We start from the raw sequence: 19,381 nt of genomic DNA on the forward strand, positions 1-19,381 counted from the left end.
TAACCCAGGCAATGAGGAATCCTGGACTCCTTACAGGGCAGTTACAATGATCCTTCTGCTGAAGTCAGTGCAGTATCGCTGTTTTAAAATTTTGTCTGGAAACAGAGCTAACGTTTTTGCTTTCCCAAAGTTAGCATCTCACAAGGTATGGCCCCAGCTGCACAAGAATCATGTATCTGCATTTTATCACTAAAGAATTCTTACACAGTCTTCATACCACAGCATTTAAAGCAAACCTTACGACAAGGAGGATGGGTGTCTCCTCTCATGTCTCATCACAGTTAAACCAGGATTTCACCTTTTGACCTTACAGTGATTCTCCTACCGTTTTTAGTTACATAACATTTCATTGCTCTCTAGTAATAAAAAAGATGCAACTACTGTCTGTTTGCACAGTTCACTTAGTCTCACCTTTCCCCAACATGAAGATCCTGACTTCCTGCTGCAGAAGAAATAAAAAACACTCAAAAAACCCCCAGATGCTTATTCCTTAAACATCTTCGGCCATTGTCCAAAACCCACTATGGGCAGTCTCAGGCAGATTCTTTCCCCTCTAACTGCATCCAAACCCCACTTTATTACTAATTTAAGAGGCATAAGGTGAGAGATTCCTTCAGGAAAGAATATGGGGAGGAGGGTAACCATCCCTGTTATCCTTCCTTATCTAAACTTTTATTTCAGGTTAAATTAGTGCACTTTTTAAACTATTATGGCAAATGAGTCTGAAAAATCAATGGCTAAGACAATGTGAAACGTGTGGACATGCAATTCCCTATTTTGTAAAATTTTATACCAATGTGGAGCCCTCCCTCTATAAAACATGCTCTAACCACTGTGTAGTCTGCAACAAGTGACAGTCACAGAAAGTGGGCACAAAGCTGTACCCAATGGCACATGGAAGAATGAGTTGAGACTTCTACTAAAGGTCAGGGGAACTCAAGAGCAAACTTACAACATGGAAATATCACTGGCCTACCTGACTGATGCCCTTTCCTCTTCGTAACAGTCTGAGGTATGTATAGAACAAAGATCACAATTAGTCCCTTGGAGGTACATGACATCCTCTCAAAGTTTAGAACAACACATAGAGATCCCTATCTTTCAAAAACCTACATAGTCTAGATCTTGTCAACAAAACCCATGGGGAAATATCAAGCACAATACCATTTATAACAGAAGAAAACCAGAGCACTATCCTAGAAATAACCGTGAAAAAAGAGAAACCCTATTTTTTTCCATTCAGAAAGGCATTTGCCAAATTCAGATGAATACCAAACATTCAATTTGAGGATTTAACTGGCTTTTGAATTTTTATCACTGCTAACTGATAATCATTTAGTAGAGCAATAAAATTTACATCATCCACTGCTTCTCAGTCTGAGAAACCCAGATAATTAACAATAGTGTGAACACATCATTTAAATGAGGAACTTTGGAAAAACATTTCTAAGGTAGTGAACAAGCCTGAGCCTTGGAAAACTGAAACCCTTAGAAATAAAGTCACCCAAAACCTGAGGTAACTATTAGGGCTTTTTCAAATGCCTGTCAGCATTTCACAATTTTCACCATCTTCTCACAATTCCTGACTTGATCTGTTTTTCTTTAATAGTTTACCTGAAGTACTAGAATATATTACAAATTTCTATTACACCTATACCTATTTCTATTGCTAAGATGTACCAGGACCTTTTATTTTTAACATATCAATCTTTCATACTATTTTACTCTTCTGCCAAAAAAACAACTACACAGTTGCGTAGTTTTTCGTGTTTCACAAACATTTACCTGCAGTTCGTTGCAAAGTTTTCTGGACAGATAGTGCAGGTTGCTATGTCCAAACCAGAGATGGGCTTCCAATCCTAGCAGATTAAGCATTTTTTTTCAATTACCTTGCTCATTCTTCTCATTCCAAATGCAGTAAATTTGGTGGAAGCTCTCAACTTCAAGATTAAGGTCCTTCTTTAGTAAGAATTAGGTTGCATAATAATTATATTTTTAATTTTTCTTTGGGAATATACTGAAACCTAAACCATGCCTTCCAGCTTAAGAGATGCAACAGACATTCCCATGCTTTCCTAATGCATCTGATAAAGAATTTTTTAAAATTATTATTACTATAGTAAATAGTCAAACCATCTCTGAATTTAGAACTTGGCAAAATGGGGATACACTGATCACTTTTGACAACCTGACATCTAAAAACTGTCAGGAGGTACTTTCCTGGTCTCAAGCAACTCTTTAATCACACATTAAATGGGACAGACTAGCAAAAGCCAGGAAGAGGTATTAAGATATTTTATAGAAATTACTGTCACTGAACACCACCATTTAAGGGGAAATGTATTACTCAAATTGTGAAAGATAAATAGCACATCCTAATCACAAGGCATAGGTGCATATATGCTATTCTAATTCCCTCAAAAGATATTAAATAGTTAGTGTTTCTAAAAGTCAATATTATTTCCAAAGAATTCATCAAAACTGAGAGTAATTCAGTTGATCCTGACTGATTTTTCTTATAGATTGCAATCCTTTATTTTCTCAAGTAAAAGCCCAAGAAGCTTACAATAGAATTAAATACTGCAATGATGACATTCTAATTTATTACTTCTCTAGCTATCCTCCTCTAGATATTCCTAGAGGAGAAAAATTTTTATGTTCCAGAGGTCAAAATCTATTATATTATGACTGAAAGGAGACTTTGGAAAGAATTTGCTAATGAATAAAGCACATCAACCTTAAAGCATTTTTGTTTCCATTAGGCAGTCTGCATTTTCAGCATTTCCTACACAAAACAGTTGGGAAAATAACACTGTACAGGGTAACAGCAGTGATGTTGGTAAAAATCCACTGTGCCGTCACCATGTATAGCTTTTTCATTGATGAGTACTCAGCCCTTCTTTCTGATAACAGTACATTTTCCAAGCTGGAACACCTACATATTTACTCTCTACTCAGTTAACTGTAGAATGCAGCAATTTAGTGAAAGGGAGTTGGAAATGTATATGTGATCTCCCAACTCCCAAAAAAACTGAGTTATCGATTAAAATTGCGTTAACTAAACAATGTTGTTTGTTTTGTTTGTTTCTTATGCATTATCAGATTTTCCACCATCAATAACATTTCACATTTAAAACAAATGGAGAGCAGGTCCACTTTGATGCATTCTCATGACAGGCAGCAGAACAAAGGAATTGATCAGGAATAACATAACAGAATTTGTCCAGACTGTGCAATACTTTTTGGATTGCAATACAAGGATCCTAAAGACCATGTCCTCACCTATTTGCTGGTAAGGACATGCTCTGAAGATGGAGTGATTTCAACACAAGAAAACACCATTTACACATAACATGCCTAGATGACCATTCTTTACTAGTTATCTTTCCTCTATCCTTATCTTCAAAAATAAAGCCACATGATTAACAGATGAAAACCACTTCAAAGCCAAAATGCCCTTGCCTGGAAAAAGCCATGTGAACAAGAACAGTTTTCACTTGAACTGTTTTTTGTTTTGTTTGTGGGTGGTTTGTTTTGGTTTGTGTTTTTGTGGTTTTTGTTTGTTTGTGGGTGGTTTTTGTTGGGGTTTTTGTTTGGTTTTGTTTTGTTTTCTTTTGGGCTATATTGTCACTCTAGCTTAAAAGCTCCAATACAACCAGACTTCTTTGTTAATGCTAACATTTATTCAGAATGTAGGCACTACAGTTTTTATAAAACACCAAAAAACATTTACTAACTAGACTTTTTTATGCTTACAGTAACAGCCCTTTCTTTTCCATACAGGTGTTTCTACTACACAGAATATTTTCCATAACACTTGTGTCATGTTTTTAATTTTTAACATAACGTCTTAGTAATATGATGTGAAATCCTTCTTAAAGAACTGTTTAATTTCTTATATAAGCTTTTGCATACCTTACAAACTGTTCATCAAGTTGAGGTAAAATTAATGTTAAAGACCCACCTTATTTTTGCTGAGACATGATGTATTGCTACTGTGACAGACAGCTCTGAAGACCAGGGAGGTACATCTCCCAAAAGCATTAGAAGTTCTTGAACTGTTCTTGAGTAGTTTAAAGGAGCACTTTGAAGTATTTTCTCTAAATATTAGGTTGGAAATTCCATGAATCTATTAGTGTCACCTATTAAGCCTGTCTAGCATAGAAGATTGAGATTCTACCTATGTGTAAATTTAATAAAATGAATACATAATTTTTTTTAACACCAGTCAATATCTAGACTTCTTTAGCACCCAGAGTCTACATCAGGTATAAAGGTACCAATCACAAGGTACTGTGAACTATTACATGCATTATTACAGTAAATAATGAGTGAACATGTGCATAATCCACTCAGATCATTCTCTTCTTGATAGGGTGCCATGCAGGCACAGTAACAGCCTAAAATAAAGGATAAAAGGGTGGGGGAATTAGTCTACTTTTGGGTGAGAGGTAGAAAGGACTGCTTCTTTTCCATTACAAAAAAGAAGAAACTCCAATCACTATGCACATAGATCATCAGTAATTGGAAGAATGTCCAGGCATGAGTTTAATGAAGTAACATAATGAGTGATATGGAATAAAGCAGGTCTTACTTTTCAGGAGTGGGAGACAGCTGAATGCTATTGAAATGGTAAGGCAGAGTGAAAGAAAAGCAGGCAAGACCTGGGAGAAGGATAACAAGGTTGTGTATCTGCCAGGAAGGATGAGGAGAGTTCTCTGCAGAGGAAAGTCCAGAAGTCCAGACCCTCCCTATTCCTTTACTTTCCTAGATGTGGTACAACAAAGGAATCACTGAACCTTGACAAGCCTTAACTGTATGGGACTGGAAGTAGCACAAAAAAAGTTGAGGCTCCTAGAAGAAGAAAGATAAGTCAGCTGTTACAAAGCAGTAGATAAGAGGATGCGCTGTTTTATCATTGAAAACTTTGGGAATAACCCCTTACACATAACACTGCGAGCAGCTCTGACTTACATAACCTAAGGAGTTAAGACTTTGATTTTTTAGCCAGTTTACAGCAGCTCCTATCAAGAGGGTTTACGTAACAATAATTTTCCAAAGAACAACCCAGGTTACTCAGTAATAATTTCTACTTCCTCATGCTAATCTTGTGTGTATCTGATCCCTCGTTACACTGACACTCACCAGGGTGCTCAGAGTTTTATCTTTTCCTAATTTAAATTGTTCCATGTGAAGATATGTAACAGTCTGTAAGGTTACAACATCTTCTTATAGCAAATATTTATTAATTAATGACTAAGAAGAGTCAGAATTCAAGGAAGCTCATGAAAGGGATAGTTTGTGAGAAGAGGCACCAACAAACTATCCATATTTATCCGAGTGATTCACTTCAGAATTAGCACACATCATCCTTTAGGATGGCAGACTCATGAAAAATATCAATACTGCTCTGTCAGTTTAAAGTGGTATAATAATGTAGCATTGGCATAACTACCTAGGATGGAAACAAGATATTTAAGAGCATGAAGTTAGTAATAATTTTAATAGCTTCTTTCAGCAGCTACATAATTGAGACTAAAATATCCCTTTGAGGTTGCTCTAAAATTTTATAGCCTAAATAGTTAAAAGAATTTTATGTTTAAAAATATCCTAAAAGCAGGAAGAATTATAATTTTTTTTGGTTAAACGTCCAATCCTCAGTGTAGTTTAACACAATGTGGATCTGCATTAGAGTCCAGCATGATACACATGTTCTAGAAAACTAGCATTCCAGAGACATGAGGTCATACTGGCAGATGGCACTAACCAGGAACAGAAGCATACAGGATAAATCAGCATGTCCTTAGGCTGCTGATTTTCAGTGAATTAGAGAGAAACTTTTTCTATTCGAACATTTTGGGCTTTGGGCAGTTTGCCATTAAAAACAAAACCAGTGAATCAGTAAAATTTGTGTCCCACAATCTGCATGATATTCATGCTAAATCTGTCCTCTCTCATCATGCCAGCTCCTTTAACACTGCTGCAGGTGTCAACTTTGTACATGACTGAGACAACTGAAGACAAACTGGTATTTTTTTTCCTATCTGTGTTCTACACAGGATCCACTGATTTAGTGCTTTTCTTGTTATCTAACAGTAATTAAGTTCTGATGGCTTGAACTTGCACCAAAAATATGAGAAAAACATAAAAGCTCAACTTTAGATTTCATATTCATTTTCTAACTAAAACTTTCACAGTGCTCTCATTATTCTGAGATATTTGCAGCACAAACTAGCATGAGAGAAGAATTTCCTTTTGGTCAAAAACCCTCCAAACTGAAACTGAGTCTTCATCCTGTTCCCATTTTCTCCACAATTTATTTTAATTATAAAAGACGTCCAGCAAGTCATTTACTCACACTGTACTTGTTGCTTTGCTTTTTTGTGTGTGTGTTTTTTTTTAAAACCCATGTAATGCTGACTACATGCATATTTAATTAATTATGGATTATAACTATCACCTCTCCATAGAAAAGAACGTGTCACTTTCAACTCCTGGGATTTTGGGAAGGCCTTTGTAGATGGAATTCTTCCATGTTCCTTTCTGTTTCTTCTATGATTCAACTTGAGGGGGGAGAACAAAAAAGAAGTAATGTTCTATTGGAGTATTTTTATTCATACTCTACTGCTGGGAACTTTGTCCAACAACCAACACATTAATAAGTTTCCCCATCACTGCACATGCAGTTGTACCATTGCTTTAGATTATGAGAACATTAGGCACCAGATCCTATTTACCTATAAGAAAACTCATCAGAGTAAGATGTCATTTCTTGTTTGGGACCTCTACAGGCTACTGTAAGAAAATTCATAGTTTTTATTCCATCTACAAAGTGTTTTTCATTCTTTCCTAAACAACTCTCTGTAAAGTCAAAATATTAAAGATTATTTCTTTCTTTGAAGCTTCCATGTAGGAATGAATAAAAACACATAAAACTGTAGAAAGGAAACACGCAGAAAGAGTAAAAGAGCAGAGGACTATGCCAGGAATGTCAGCAAAAAATAAGTCTTCAAACATCAGTAAACTTCGGATTCATGCTCTCCTTCCAAAATTTATTATCAAGTACAGTAAGTCGTTCGTAAGCAGTGAAAATACTCAGAAGTGTGAAAGCTGGATAATACCCATTTGTCTCCCCGTGGGATTTTTGTTTTTTTAAATAGAAATCCACTATCAAACTGGGTCTCTAGAAAATAAGATCAAAAACAAAAGGAAGAACTGCTCTCTTAGCCCATTACACTTGTATTAAAACCTGCTTTAGGCCTGATACAGCTTAGCAAAACAGAACAAACAGTTAACAAGTTGGAGGTTTTTTTTGTCAGATTTTTCTGCATCTACCTTCCTATGATGCAATGATCCCAAACAATTAAAGCCAGGACTTCTGTTTAAACTGGCTCTCAACTCTGACCTAGTTTTACAATATACCTAATGTAACAACATAAATTGCAGGCAACCCCCCACAGTCAGCATTAGAAAAGGGAAAATACTGATTTTCATCGATATTTGTACTATATAAAGAGTGTGTTTTGAGATATGTCTTTGTTTCAAATGTTAGAATCAGAAAGAGGAGAGAAAGACTAGGAGACCTTGGTAAAACCAAGGATTGCTTTAGAGCTGTATTACATAAGTTGGATCTAGAAATGCAGATTGTTTCACAAACCAGGTAAATACTTGATACCAAAAGATAAAAAAAGTAAATCAGAACTAAGGTCTTCAAACAATTTTCTAACCTGCCATACAGAGAGGGAGGAAAATATCCCCCAAATACATGATAAATTATTAGTAATTGATATCCAACAAACTCCAGATTTCTTTGCTTGCTGTCTAGGCTAACGTACAGCTGTCTGCTGTCACAGACCAAAGAATTTATTGGTAAAAAACTAAACATTGCAGAACATGTCAAATAAAAAAAAAAAATTAGAATTACACTGAATTTAATTGCTTCATTAAAAAAGAATTTTGCAAATGAGCACAAAAAAGTGACTTGTATTATAATGATCTAGACAAAAATCAGCTAAAATAGCTTGACTATATTAATAAATTCATGTAAATGTTATCACAGAATCATTTAGCTTGGGAGAAACTTCTAACATTACTGAGTCTAACCATTAACCTAACACTGCAAGCCCACCACTAAACCATGTCCCTAAGTACCACATTTATACATCTTTTCAATACCTCAAGGGTTTGAGACCCAACCACTAAGCCAGGCAGCCTGTTCAGGGCTTGGCAACCATTTCTGTGAAGAAATTTTTTCAAATATCCCATTTAAACCTCCCTTGTTACAACTTGAGCTCATTTACTCCTGTCCTGTCACTTGTTGCCTGGGAGAAGAGGCTGATCCCCACCTGACTACAACCTCCTTTCAGGTAATTGTAGAGAGGGACAAGGTCTCCCTGAGCCTCATTTTCTCCTCAACAATCCCAGTTCACTCAGACACTCTTCTTAAGACTTATACTCCAGATAGATCCACCAGCTTCATTATCCTTCTTTACCACCCTAATGTTAGAACTTCAAGATGAAAGAACCACCATTTGAAGAAAACCTAGCATGCATCTTGTGATTAAATATAATAATGTACATGTTAAATGAGCTCCTTTATTAAACTTCATGCATCAAAATTATTTTGCTAACAAAAACCTGCCAAAAGACCCAATTACTTTCTTAGGTTAGTGTGATCACTTACAGGATCAATTAAGTGTAATAAATTCACATTTAAGAATCATCGTTATTTCACTGAGGCCACAAAATATTTCAGATCTAGGAATTCTTCCCTTTCAGTATTCTGACAATTATTAGAATTATAAGGTCATTTTAGATGTAAATAACAAGGCTTAATGAATCAACTCCCAAATCCTCCACCTTGTGGTGTTAGGATTTTATTACATTTTCCACCAAAACCCCCATAGATATGGATTTAACAAATTCTCTTTAGAAGGTATTGTGTTGGTACTTACTGGCTATCATTATTTCTTAACTGCATCACTACCGAAGCTGCAGGAGCTGTTAATTCATAGTGTCAGATGAAATTGTACTAAATAATCACCCAGTGTAGAGCAGGGAATTTTACCTGTGCAATTTCAATACTGTAATTTTGAAACAGTGAGTGCACACATCTGACATTTAGTCTTACGGTATCCACTTCTGTAAATTCATTGCCAGCCTGGATACTAAATTCTTAATATTTGATCAGCAGTCAGAGTTTTTCCTATTGTAATACAATGACCTGTTCATGTTCAAAAAACAACTGTCAAGATAATTCTTTTTAATAAGTTCCTTTAGTTTAACACATATATTGGACATTTTGCTTGAAAAAAAAAAAACAAACACTACACAACTCAGCACCATTTACCTCAGTTGTCTCAAAAAACAGCTCAAGATTCTGCCAGAGACCACCAATTTCCTGTCCAGAAATGTGCAGGACCCTTCACTTCTGCTCATGCTAAACTCTGCCTGTCTAGCAGTAGTTACGGTTGTCACTCCCTTAAGAGGGTAAATGCTAAAATGTATACTCATTTTACTATTAGTTTACAGTGATGAAAGGGATTCTTTAAAAGTAGCAGCTATTCCCAGAGCTGCTTCTTCACCACATTATATCAAGTTTATGATCGTAGCATTATTGACATCAAAATGGGGAATCAGACACTACCTTCTTCATCTCCTCTCCCAATAGTTGCTTTAATTAGAACTCAGCATATTAATAATAATTACCTGGTAATAATGTTCTTCACCTATATGCCTTCATTTTCAAAGCAGTGCATGCATACCACATTAAGCAATTAAGCATACCACATAAGCAATTATTCTTAGAGCAACTTTATGTGACAAACAAATTCTATCTCCCTCTAAAAGGCAGGAGAGCTGTAGCTAAATGATACTCCCATGAAACATCATTTAGAAGTCAGATTAGACCTCAGAAAGTCATGAATATGACAGTATATTTATGCTTTCATCTTCTGCCAATACAACACAAGGCTTTCAAGGTAAGATTTATAATACAACTATGCTAAAAGAGGTATAATTTGCAAGAAAAATAAAACAGAAAATTATCAGATCAAGTAGCTCAGCATATTATACTTTCAAATCCCTATGGAAACCCTGGGCTATGTTTCAGCCTTTTACACAGCAGAAATAAACCACCACCAAGATTTCCCAAGTATTCATTACAATATTCACTCCCAAAGTGACAAGTTCCATGGAAACCGCCACACTGAATTTAGTTTTCATCTTCACTCCTTAGTCATTCTAGTATTAGAGACCTAATTTCCAAGCATATAAGGATTTGTAAGCTATCTGAAGAAGAGTAACAAAATATCTTCTCTGCTAGAAATTATAAACTTGTTTTGTGAATCTGTATTACCTGTGGGACACTCGACGCTTTTGGGCTAGTTTAAAGGGAAGAGGAGCAAGGATCTCTGTGAGGCTAAGATAACTTAGTTACCATAGCAATCCCCTTCCAGAAGCAAGGTTTTGTTTGAAGTTGTTCCAGGTTCTGCTCTTTTTTTCACCAGATGCTCTTCCAGGAGTGCCAGACTGAAGGAAGTTTGGTTTCGTAAGTGTCAAATATTTGACAGATGCTTCAGCATTTCCACATTAGAATTGATGGCCAGGTTTAATCTCTATTTACAGGAGGCAAGCAGCTGGTGTTAACTATATTTCTCATGTCTGTACCATACAAAAATAATTGACTTGCTGCAGTTCCTTGGTTCAGGATTGCTAGTTTCCCACCTGCTTCATTTGCAGATGGAGTCTATAGTCAGGCAAACTAAGACAAAGGTTTACAATTTGGTTTTGTTTCTTGCTCTTTTTTTTTCCCCCCAATATTATAAATTACGCTTTAAAGTTGAGCTCTACTATTAGTGCATCTCAAGTTATCTAAAAGAACTCCAGTGACTTTGAGTTTGATATCAAAGTCACATATTCAGGCTTCCATAATGACTAACTCCAGCAATCCTCACTGCCAGCTGTGACCCTGACGACTTTGTTTTCTTCCATATTACTCCCATAACCTTAAAATGGTAAGAAAAATGTTTCTGGTTAGTTCTACTGCACAAGGACAAGTGCAAAAAAAAAAAAAGGAACCTGGGAAACTCAACATGAATTTCTTCCCAACACTTGTTAGCAATGCCAGAAGTTTCTCTTTGTAAGTCCTTTTGAAACAAATAAGCTGTGGAGTTTGGTTGGTTTTTAGAGAAGAAAGCAACCACAAGCTCTGAACCGTTCAGATCAAGTTACCTCTTACCCGTTTACTTGGCACATTATTAAAAGAGAACAGTTCCAGCTAAATTAGCAAAGCATCACATAAGCCTGTTCTTCACGCAGTTTAGCACATTGCTGGACAAGCTTTTAACTGCCTTTGCCATACAGATACTTCTAACATAGCTGTGCAGAGGGAGCATAGGATTGGAATTGTACTGAAGACAGTTAACTCTCTTCAAAGATTTGTTGAGTTTAAGGATAAGGATATGCCTACACCTCTTGTATTCCTTGCTTGAAGTCTCATTCTGAAATAGCTACATCTCCTGCAGTAGAGGCTGAGAACAATGCTCAAGCCTTTGGGATGCCTTTTGCACTGTGATCTTTGCAGTTGTATTCTCTTGAGTAAAATAAACTGTGCTCTAACAAGACTTCAGTTATATAATCTCTATTGAAATATTGCATGACTGGGTAAAATGCAGTACTAACAATCACGTTAATAATATATAAACAAGCTGCGTTACAGAAAAGAATCACAATTTATTTCAAAAGAACTGTTTTAAAACAAATCCTAATTTATAAATATAAATGCAGCTGCAGAAATGTAAATATGCCCATCCTGTAAAATGAGAAATGAGATAATACCAGGTAGATGACCATTAAAGAGTACATTGATGGAACTGTAACTTAAACACCATCCCTGAGTATTCCAACACTTACTGTTATCACATTTCCTTCTCTGAAGACTCCTAAAGCAACACAGCAATGCCACAACACACCAGAAAATCAAATGTTCTGATTTATGGCAATACCATCACTCTCATCACCTCTTATTTTACCATCCTTTTCCATAGGATTCAAAATGCAAATTAATGAAGAGGGAGAAAGAGGAGTGATTTACTTGATTATGTGAAGAACCAAATCCTTTGTCTTGACAACAGACAAAGAAAACATTTCACATACACACAGATGAAAGCTTTACAGTGAAGACAGGTTTGGTTGTTTTTTGTTTGGGGCTTTTTCCTGACAGGTAATCTGCACAAAAGTTAGACACTAGGATAAAATAGTTATCCAACGTAAAAGTTCCAGGAAGAATCTTTAGAAAGCAAGTTCTGAACAGTTCTAGTCCACATTTTCAACCAAACTGCAAGCTTCCTCTCAACTTTTAAAAGAAGAGCTCTCTTTGGCCCTGCTGTCATACTCTATTCTGCTTTGCTTTTTAGTCTTCTTAGCCAGAAACCAAGTATTTTTTTTTTCTATTTATGAAAGAGATATTATCCTACCTGTTAAAGTAGTTTAAATTTTTCTTAAAAACACTGGAAAAAAAAATCTGTGCTTAAGGCAAAAAAGTAAGTAAACATTTTCTGGGAATTTCTCTACCTGCTTCAGAAACCAGCAAGTCTTCCCATATGGTGCTCTATGACTAATTTCTAGGTAGCAGATTCTAGTCACACTCATTGAGTTCAGCAGATATTTTGAGATGAGATGCTACAGCTTACTATGAAGTTAGAAATAAGAGAACACAATCCTATCAATATATTAGCATTATTTGGAAATTTACTATAAAGGGATATTAACAAAACTAAACTTATACTTTATTCATCATTTTCTTTCTTGCACTGAACCAGGTTTGTCACAGTTGGGAAAAGACTTAATTATTTGAGTCATCAGGCAAACAATACAACAAAAAGCAGAGACTTACAAAAAAGTCAACACCAAACCATTATAGGTATACAAATTAAACCCAAGAAACAAAGCCAAGTGTTGGTGCAGTCATTTGCTATGTGGGCCTGAAAAGAACCCTCTCCCAAGACAGGTGCACACCCCAGTGAAATGCTACAGATACTCCTAACATTTCTAGGTCAGCATTTCCTTTCCATGCCAGTTTAGCTTGGAGCAGTCTCGTGTATGTGTGAAGAGCTGGGTGTCAGCTTATCAGTAATAGTCCATGCCTGATACAATCTGCACTGGAGATTTTATATATTGCCTAGAGACTTTCAAATATGATAAGTAGAAGAAACTGCGAGTTGCAGATTAGTTAGCGCTATTAAAAAGGACAGTCATCCTGAAGGATACATTTTGCACTGAAACATTTACCAAGTTTGTTTCTTTTTCAGCTGAAGCAAGAGCCTGCAAATCCCTGCCTGACATTAGGATAATTGGGATGTAGGAAACTTCCATTAGAATGACAATCCAAGAGTGCTTTGTTAAAATACAAAACTTTATTTGCATTTCCTGCTCTCAACAGTATTGAAAACAAACCAGATGTTACTTTCATATTCAAAATTTGGAGACTTTGTTTGAAATAGCCATGCATTAGGATAAAAGCTCACAAAATAAACCGAGAAAAACAAAGAAGAAACTCTTCCACCACCTGACAAAACAAAAAATGTTCCTATTTGGAATTCATGCTAGGCAACACTCACAATGAAATTACGTGGGATGGAAGACTTGTTAGCCTGAGTTTCCAAAACTACTGTTGGTACTGCAGAGAGAACCTCACTAAAGTAAGGAAGGATTGCAAGAGGCCACCTGGGAACGTAAGTCCCTGCCTTTCCCTCACTGCCCTCACCCACGGGGGGCTCAGCCAGGTCAGACAGACTTTTCCTTACGCACCAGGAATGTGCAGTGCCCCCAAAACACCCCGAATCACCCAAACCAAGGAGCAGGAAAGCCCCAGTGCCAGCACTGAGGGGCAGCGCGGGTTGGACCTTGCCCTGGCCAAACAGCAAAAACACAAAGAGTGTTGAGCCCCAGACGAGATATTCCAGAAGAAAAAAACCCTCAAAACCAACCAACCAACCAACAACAAAACCACAAACAAAATACAAATAGCCCCACCAGAAACAAACACCAGCACCCCCCTCCCAAAAAAAAAAAAAAAAAACAACCAAAAAAAACCACAAACTCACAGCACCAATTTGGTTTTCATGCTATCCATATGTACAATTCCCAGACAACACCTCCAATACTCCTGAGGCATCACAAACTCCTGGCCATCATGAAGCCATGCTCACAGTCACCCTTGCTCAAAAGTGTGCCTTGCTGCTGCTGATCAAAGCCACTGCTCAGCTACAACAGACAGGAGCCCACTGGGTCCTGCTCCACATGTGGCCAGGAGCAAGATGCCCTGGCACTGGTGGCACGGGCAGCACCACCCCAGCACCTCACCCTCCACTGCTACCTGAGCACACAGTCCTGGAATTCAGGGCCAGAGGGTCTCCTGAGTGCTGGCTCTTTAGGAGCAGAAAACACTAAAAATGCGCCAAAATGCTAAACAGGTTTTTAAGCTAAGCACATTAGCGTTTTTGGCATGCTCAGAAATACAGCTCTTCGGCCCTAGTCAGCTTTGCAGTATGTGCCAGCAGCAGAGCTCTGGTTTTGGGTGTTGGGTGGTGACACAGCATTCTGTGAGGAATGGCACGCTTTCTCTGGAGTGAGATGAACCACCTGGCATTCAATCCATTCAAAAGCCAAGCCAGTCCGTTTGTCAAAAGTTAAAGTGCATGCAAAAGGCTGACTGGCTGAATGATAACAAAACTAGTCCAGGTAAAAGAGAGGAACCAGAGCTGTTCCAAAACTACCTGAAGCCAAAGAGTGCCTCACTGCTAAGCCTCACCCAAAACTTAAATAGAGCTTTAAAACAGTCGAAGTTGTTATGAACAACCATCCGATCATAAAAGCTCACAGCATTCCCCCATTGAACTTTGTTGTAAAATAGGAAACAATGAAGTACAGAGTCCACTTTCTCTGTGCCTCCCAGCCTGCTGCTGCCAGGGCTGATCACGTTTCTCTGGGCTGTGCTCTGAAGAGAAGTCACCAACACGATGGTCTTTCCATGGCACTCACCTTTTTGTTCTCACTTTGGTATTGTGCTTGGAGTAGAAACTGCTTACCATGGAAGCATATGGCATTTTTTAAGCATTAAAAGGACAAGGCTCAGGGCTCTGTTCAAAAGGAGTTCCCTTCTGTGGCCTTTTTCCACTATTGAGGCATCACTCTCAGTCACAAAATCCTCTGTCTAACCTTGCTAATGCTGAAGTTCCGTACATAAAACTGTACAGGCTGTTAAGTTTGGCTGTGCTACACACACTCAGCCATCCGAGGTGTGGCAGAGTAGATCTGCCTGCTGTCTAGGTTACGCTTAGAATCTCTGCCAACCCTCATAGAGCCTTTTGCCTGCCTGTTCCATTTGCTGGGCAGATTCTGTAGTACGCTCACTACACTGGCTTAGGAGCACAGAGTTGAAAGGGGTTTCCTGCCCTTCAGGGTCCTGACTCCAAAGCATTTTGTTAAAAATGCCAGTGGTATCTCTTGTAGACAGGTCCAAGCACCATCTCACAGTTGAAGAGACACAATACTACCTTGTGCCCATTCACAAGGCCCATTCAAATGCTCTATTTGCACAAAACTGGAGAATTAATAATAAAGTCATGGAGCTAATAACATCCCTATAAGAGCAGTGGCTTGCCTAAATAAAGTTGCCGTGTGAGCCTGGTATAATATCATGACTCATTCTGCAGAAAAGGGTAGAAAACAAACCTTAATACCTGCTCATGATCTGATGCAGAGAAAATTCCCATTTGGCTGTATATCTGTGCTTGGCTTTATGCTAAGTGGATTAGCAAAACACCAACAAACACATCTGAATTTCATGCTCTTTGCTTTTTCTGTCAGCTTACTAACACATGTTCTCCACAGAATTCAGATTTTCTCTTGTGTGAAAAACATAATACATCAAGAGTAGATTACTGTGTGTACCTTGCCAAAATTTTACCTGTAACCGAAGCCAAACCACAATGCTGCAGAGGTTAGTAGATATAATATACCAAAGCCAGAACATCAAAACAAATAAAAAGTCTTCCTGAACTCCCATGAGTACATCAGAAGAAACATGGAGCTCTGAGATTAGAATGGTACAAACACAGCCCAAATAAATCGTGTGATTTTGAACCTTCTGCTGTAGTTCTGGAGATATACAAGTACAGCAGAAAATTAAACATTAGTAGGACAGACTAAGGGAACAAAGATTTTCTTGGAGAGGGCTTTATTTATGACAAAAAGCTAATAGCCCCACTTCTCTTATACTATCATTTCCATACCTTTATCTTTTGTATTAAGTTGCTTCAATTGTGTGCATCTGCTGTATTCAAATATTATTATTTCATTATCCAGAGTCCATCTCTCTAAATACAAAACATCAGGCACATCTCTGTGAGCATGCTTTCTCCAGAGGTTTTGGGGGTAGTCCAGTTTGCCTAGCAGCACAGCCAGCCAGACTATCACCCTCAGAGGAAAGAGGCCCTCAGCCTCCTGTTACAATGAAAGGATGGATAAGGAGGTGGCAACCTATACTTGAATTTGGCACCTGTTCTTCACCTCTACAAAACACACATGCAGGGAGCAGATGATAGATGTGTCAAGCATGCAGCAAGAGCCATGGAGCCAGCACTGTGCAGATTAATAGATCTCTCAATTTCACATCCCAGCACTTGGGGGCCTTACAGAAGCAAGCACCAGTCTTATGAAATTCTGCACATTAAGAGNAAAAGAACACACACAAACCCACAGCACCAAATTGATTTTCATGCTATCCATATGCACAGCACAATTCCCAGACAACACCTCCAATACTCCCGAGGCATCACGAACTCCTGGCCATCGTGAAGCCATGCTCACACAGTCACCCCTGCTCAAAAGTGTGCCTTGCTGCTGCTGATCAAAGCCACTGCTCAGCTACCACAGACAGGACCCCACTGGGTCCTGCTCCACATGTGGCCAGGAGCAAGATGCCCTGGCACTGGTGGAACGGGCAGCACCACCCCAGCACCTCACCCTCCACTGCTACCTGAGCACACAGTCCTGGAATTCAGGGCCAGAGGGTCTCCTGAGTGCTGGCTCTTTAGGAGCAGAAAACACTAAAAATGCGCCAAAATGCTAAACAGGTTTTTAAGCTAAGCACATTAGCGTTTTTGGCATGCTCAGAAATACAGCTCTTTGGCCCTAGTCAGCTTTGCAGTATGTGCCAGCAGCAGAGCTCTGGTTTTGGGTGTTGGGTGGTGACACAGCATTCTGTGAGGAATGGCATGCTTTCTCTGGAGTGAGATGAACCACCTGGCATTCAATCCATTCAAAAGCCAAGCCAGTCCATTTGTCAAAAGTTAAAGCGCATGCAAAAGGCTGACTGGCTGAATGATAACAAAACTAGTCCAGGTAAAAGAGAGGAACCAGAGCTGTTCCAAAACTACCTGAAGCCAAAGAGTGCCTCACTGCTAAGCCTCACCCAAAACTTAAATAGAGCTTTAAAACAGTTGAAGTTGTTATGAACAACCATCCGATCAGAAAAGCTCACAGCATTCCCCCATTGAACTTTGCTGTAAAATAGGAAACAACGAAGTACAGAGTCCACTTTCTCTGTGCCTCCCAGCCTGCTGCTGCCAGGGCTGATCACGTTTCTCTGGGCTGTGCTCTGAAGAGAAGTCACCAACACAATGGTCTTTCCATGGCACTCACCTTTTTGTTCTCACTTTGGTCTTTTGCTTGGAGTAGAAACTGCTTACCATGGAAGCATATGGCATTTTTTAAGCATTAAAAGGACAAGGCTCAGGGCTCTGTTCAAAAGGAGTTCTCTTCTGTGGCCTTTTTCCACTATTGAGGCATCACTCTCAGTCACAAAATCCTCTATCTAACCTTGCTAATGCTGAAGTTCCGTACATAAAATTGTACAGGCTGTTAAGTTTGGCTGTGCTACACACACTCAGCCATCCTTGGTGTGGCAGAGTCGATCTGCCTGGTGTCTAGGTTACGCTTAGAAACTCTGCCAACCCTCATAGAGCCTTTTGCCTGCCTGTTCCATTTGCTGGGCAGACTCTGTAGTACGCTCACTACACTGGCTTAGGAGCACAGAGTTGAAAGGGGTTTCCTGCCCTTCAGGGTCATGACTCCAAAGCATTTTGTTAAAAATGCCAGTGGTATCTCTTGTAGACAGGTCCAAGCACCATCTCACAGTTGAGGAGACACAATACTACCTTGTGCCCATTCACAAGGCCCATTCAAATGCTCTATTTGCACAAAACTGGAGAATTAATAATAAAGTCATGGAGCTAATAACATCCCTATAAGAGCAGTGGCTTGCCTAAATAAAGTTGCCGTGTGAGCCTGGTGTAATATCATGACTCATTCTGCAGAAAAGGGTAGAAAACAAACCTTAATACCTGCTCATGATCTGATGCAGAGAAAATTCCCATTTGGCTGTATATCTGTGCTTGGCTTTATGCTAAGTGGATTAGCAAAATACCAACAAACACATCTGAATTTCATGCTCTTTGCTTTTTCTGTCAGCTTACTAACACATGTTCTCCACAGAATTCAGATTTTCTCTTGTGTGAAAAACATAATACATCAAGAGTAGATTACTGTGTGTACCTTGCCAAAATTTTACCTGTAACCGAAGCCAAACCACAATGCTGCAGAGGTTAGTAGATATAATATACCAAAGCCAGAACATCAAAACAAATAAAAAGTCTTCCTGAACTCCCATGAGTACATCAGAAGAAACATGGAGCTCTGAGATTAGAATGGTACAAACACAGCCCAAATAAATCGTGTGATTTTGAACCTTCTGCTGTAGTTCTGGAGATATGCAAGTACAGCAGAAAACTAAACATTAGTAGGGCAGACTAAGGGAACAAAGATTTTCTTGGAGAGGGCTTTATTTATGACAGAAAGCTAATAGCCCCACTTCTCTTATACTATCATTTCCATACCTTTATCTTTTGTATTAAGTTGCTTCAATTGTGTGCATCTGCTGTACTCAGATATTATTATTTCATTATCCAGAGTCCATCTCTCTAAATACAAAACATCAGGCACATCTCTGTGAGCATGCTTTCTCCAGAGGTTTTGGGGGTAGTCCAGTTTGCCTAGCAGCACAGCCAGCCAGACTATCACCCTCAGAGGAAAGAGGCCCTCAGCCTCCTGTTACAATAAAAGGATGGATAAGGAGGTGGCAACCTATACTTGAATTTGGCACCTGTTCTTCACCTCTACAAAACACACATGCAGGGAGCAGATGATAGATGTGTCAAGCATGCAGCAAGAGCCATGGAGCCAGCACTGTGCAGATTAATAGATCTCTCAATTTCACATCCCAGCACTTGGGGGCCTTACAGAAGCAAGCACCAGTCTT

Source organism: Empidonax traillii, unplaced genomic scaffold (genome assembly GCF_003031625.1).
Source record: "Empidonax traillii isolate 1590-97213 ecotype Southwest subspecies unplaced genomic scaffold, ASM303162v1 scaffold376:size1174107, whole genome shotgun sequence".
In the NCBI taxonomy this organism is placed as follows: Eukaryota; Metazoa; Chordata; class Aves; order Passeriformes; family Tyrannidae; genus Empidonax; species Empidonax traillii.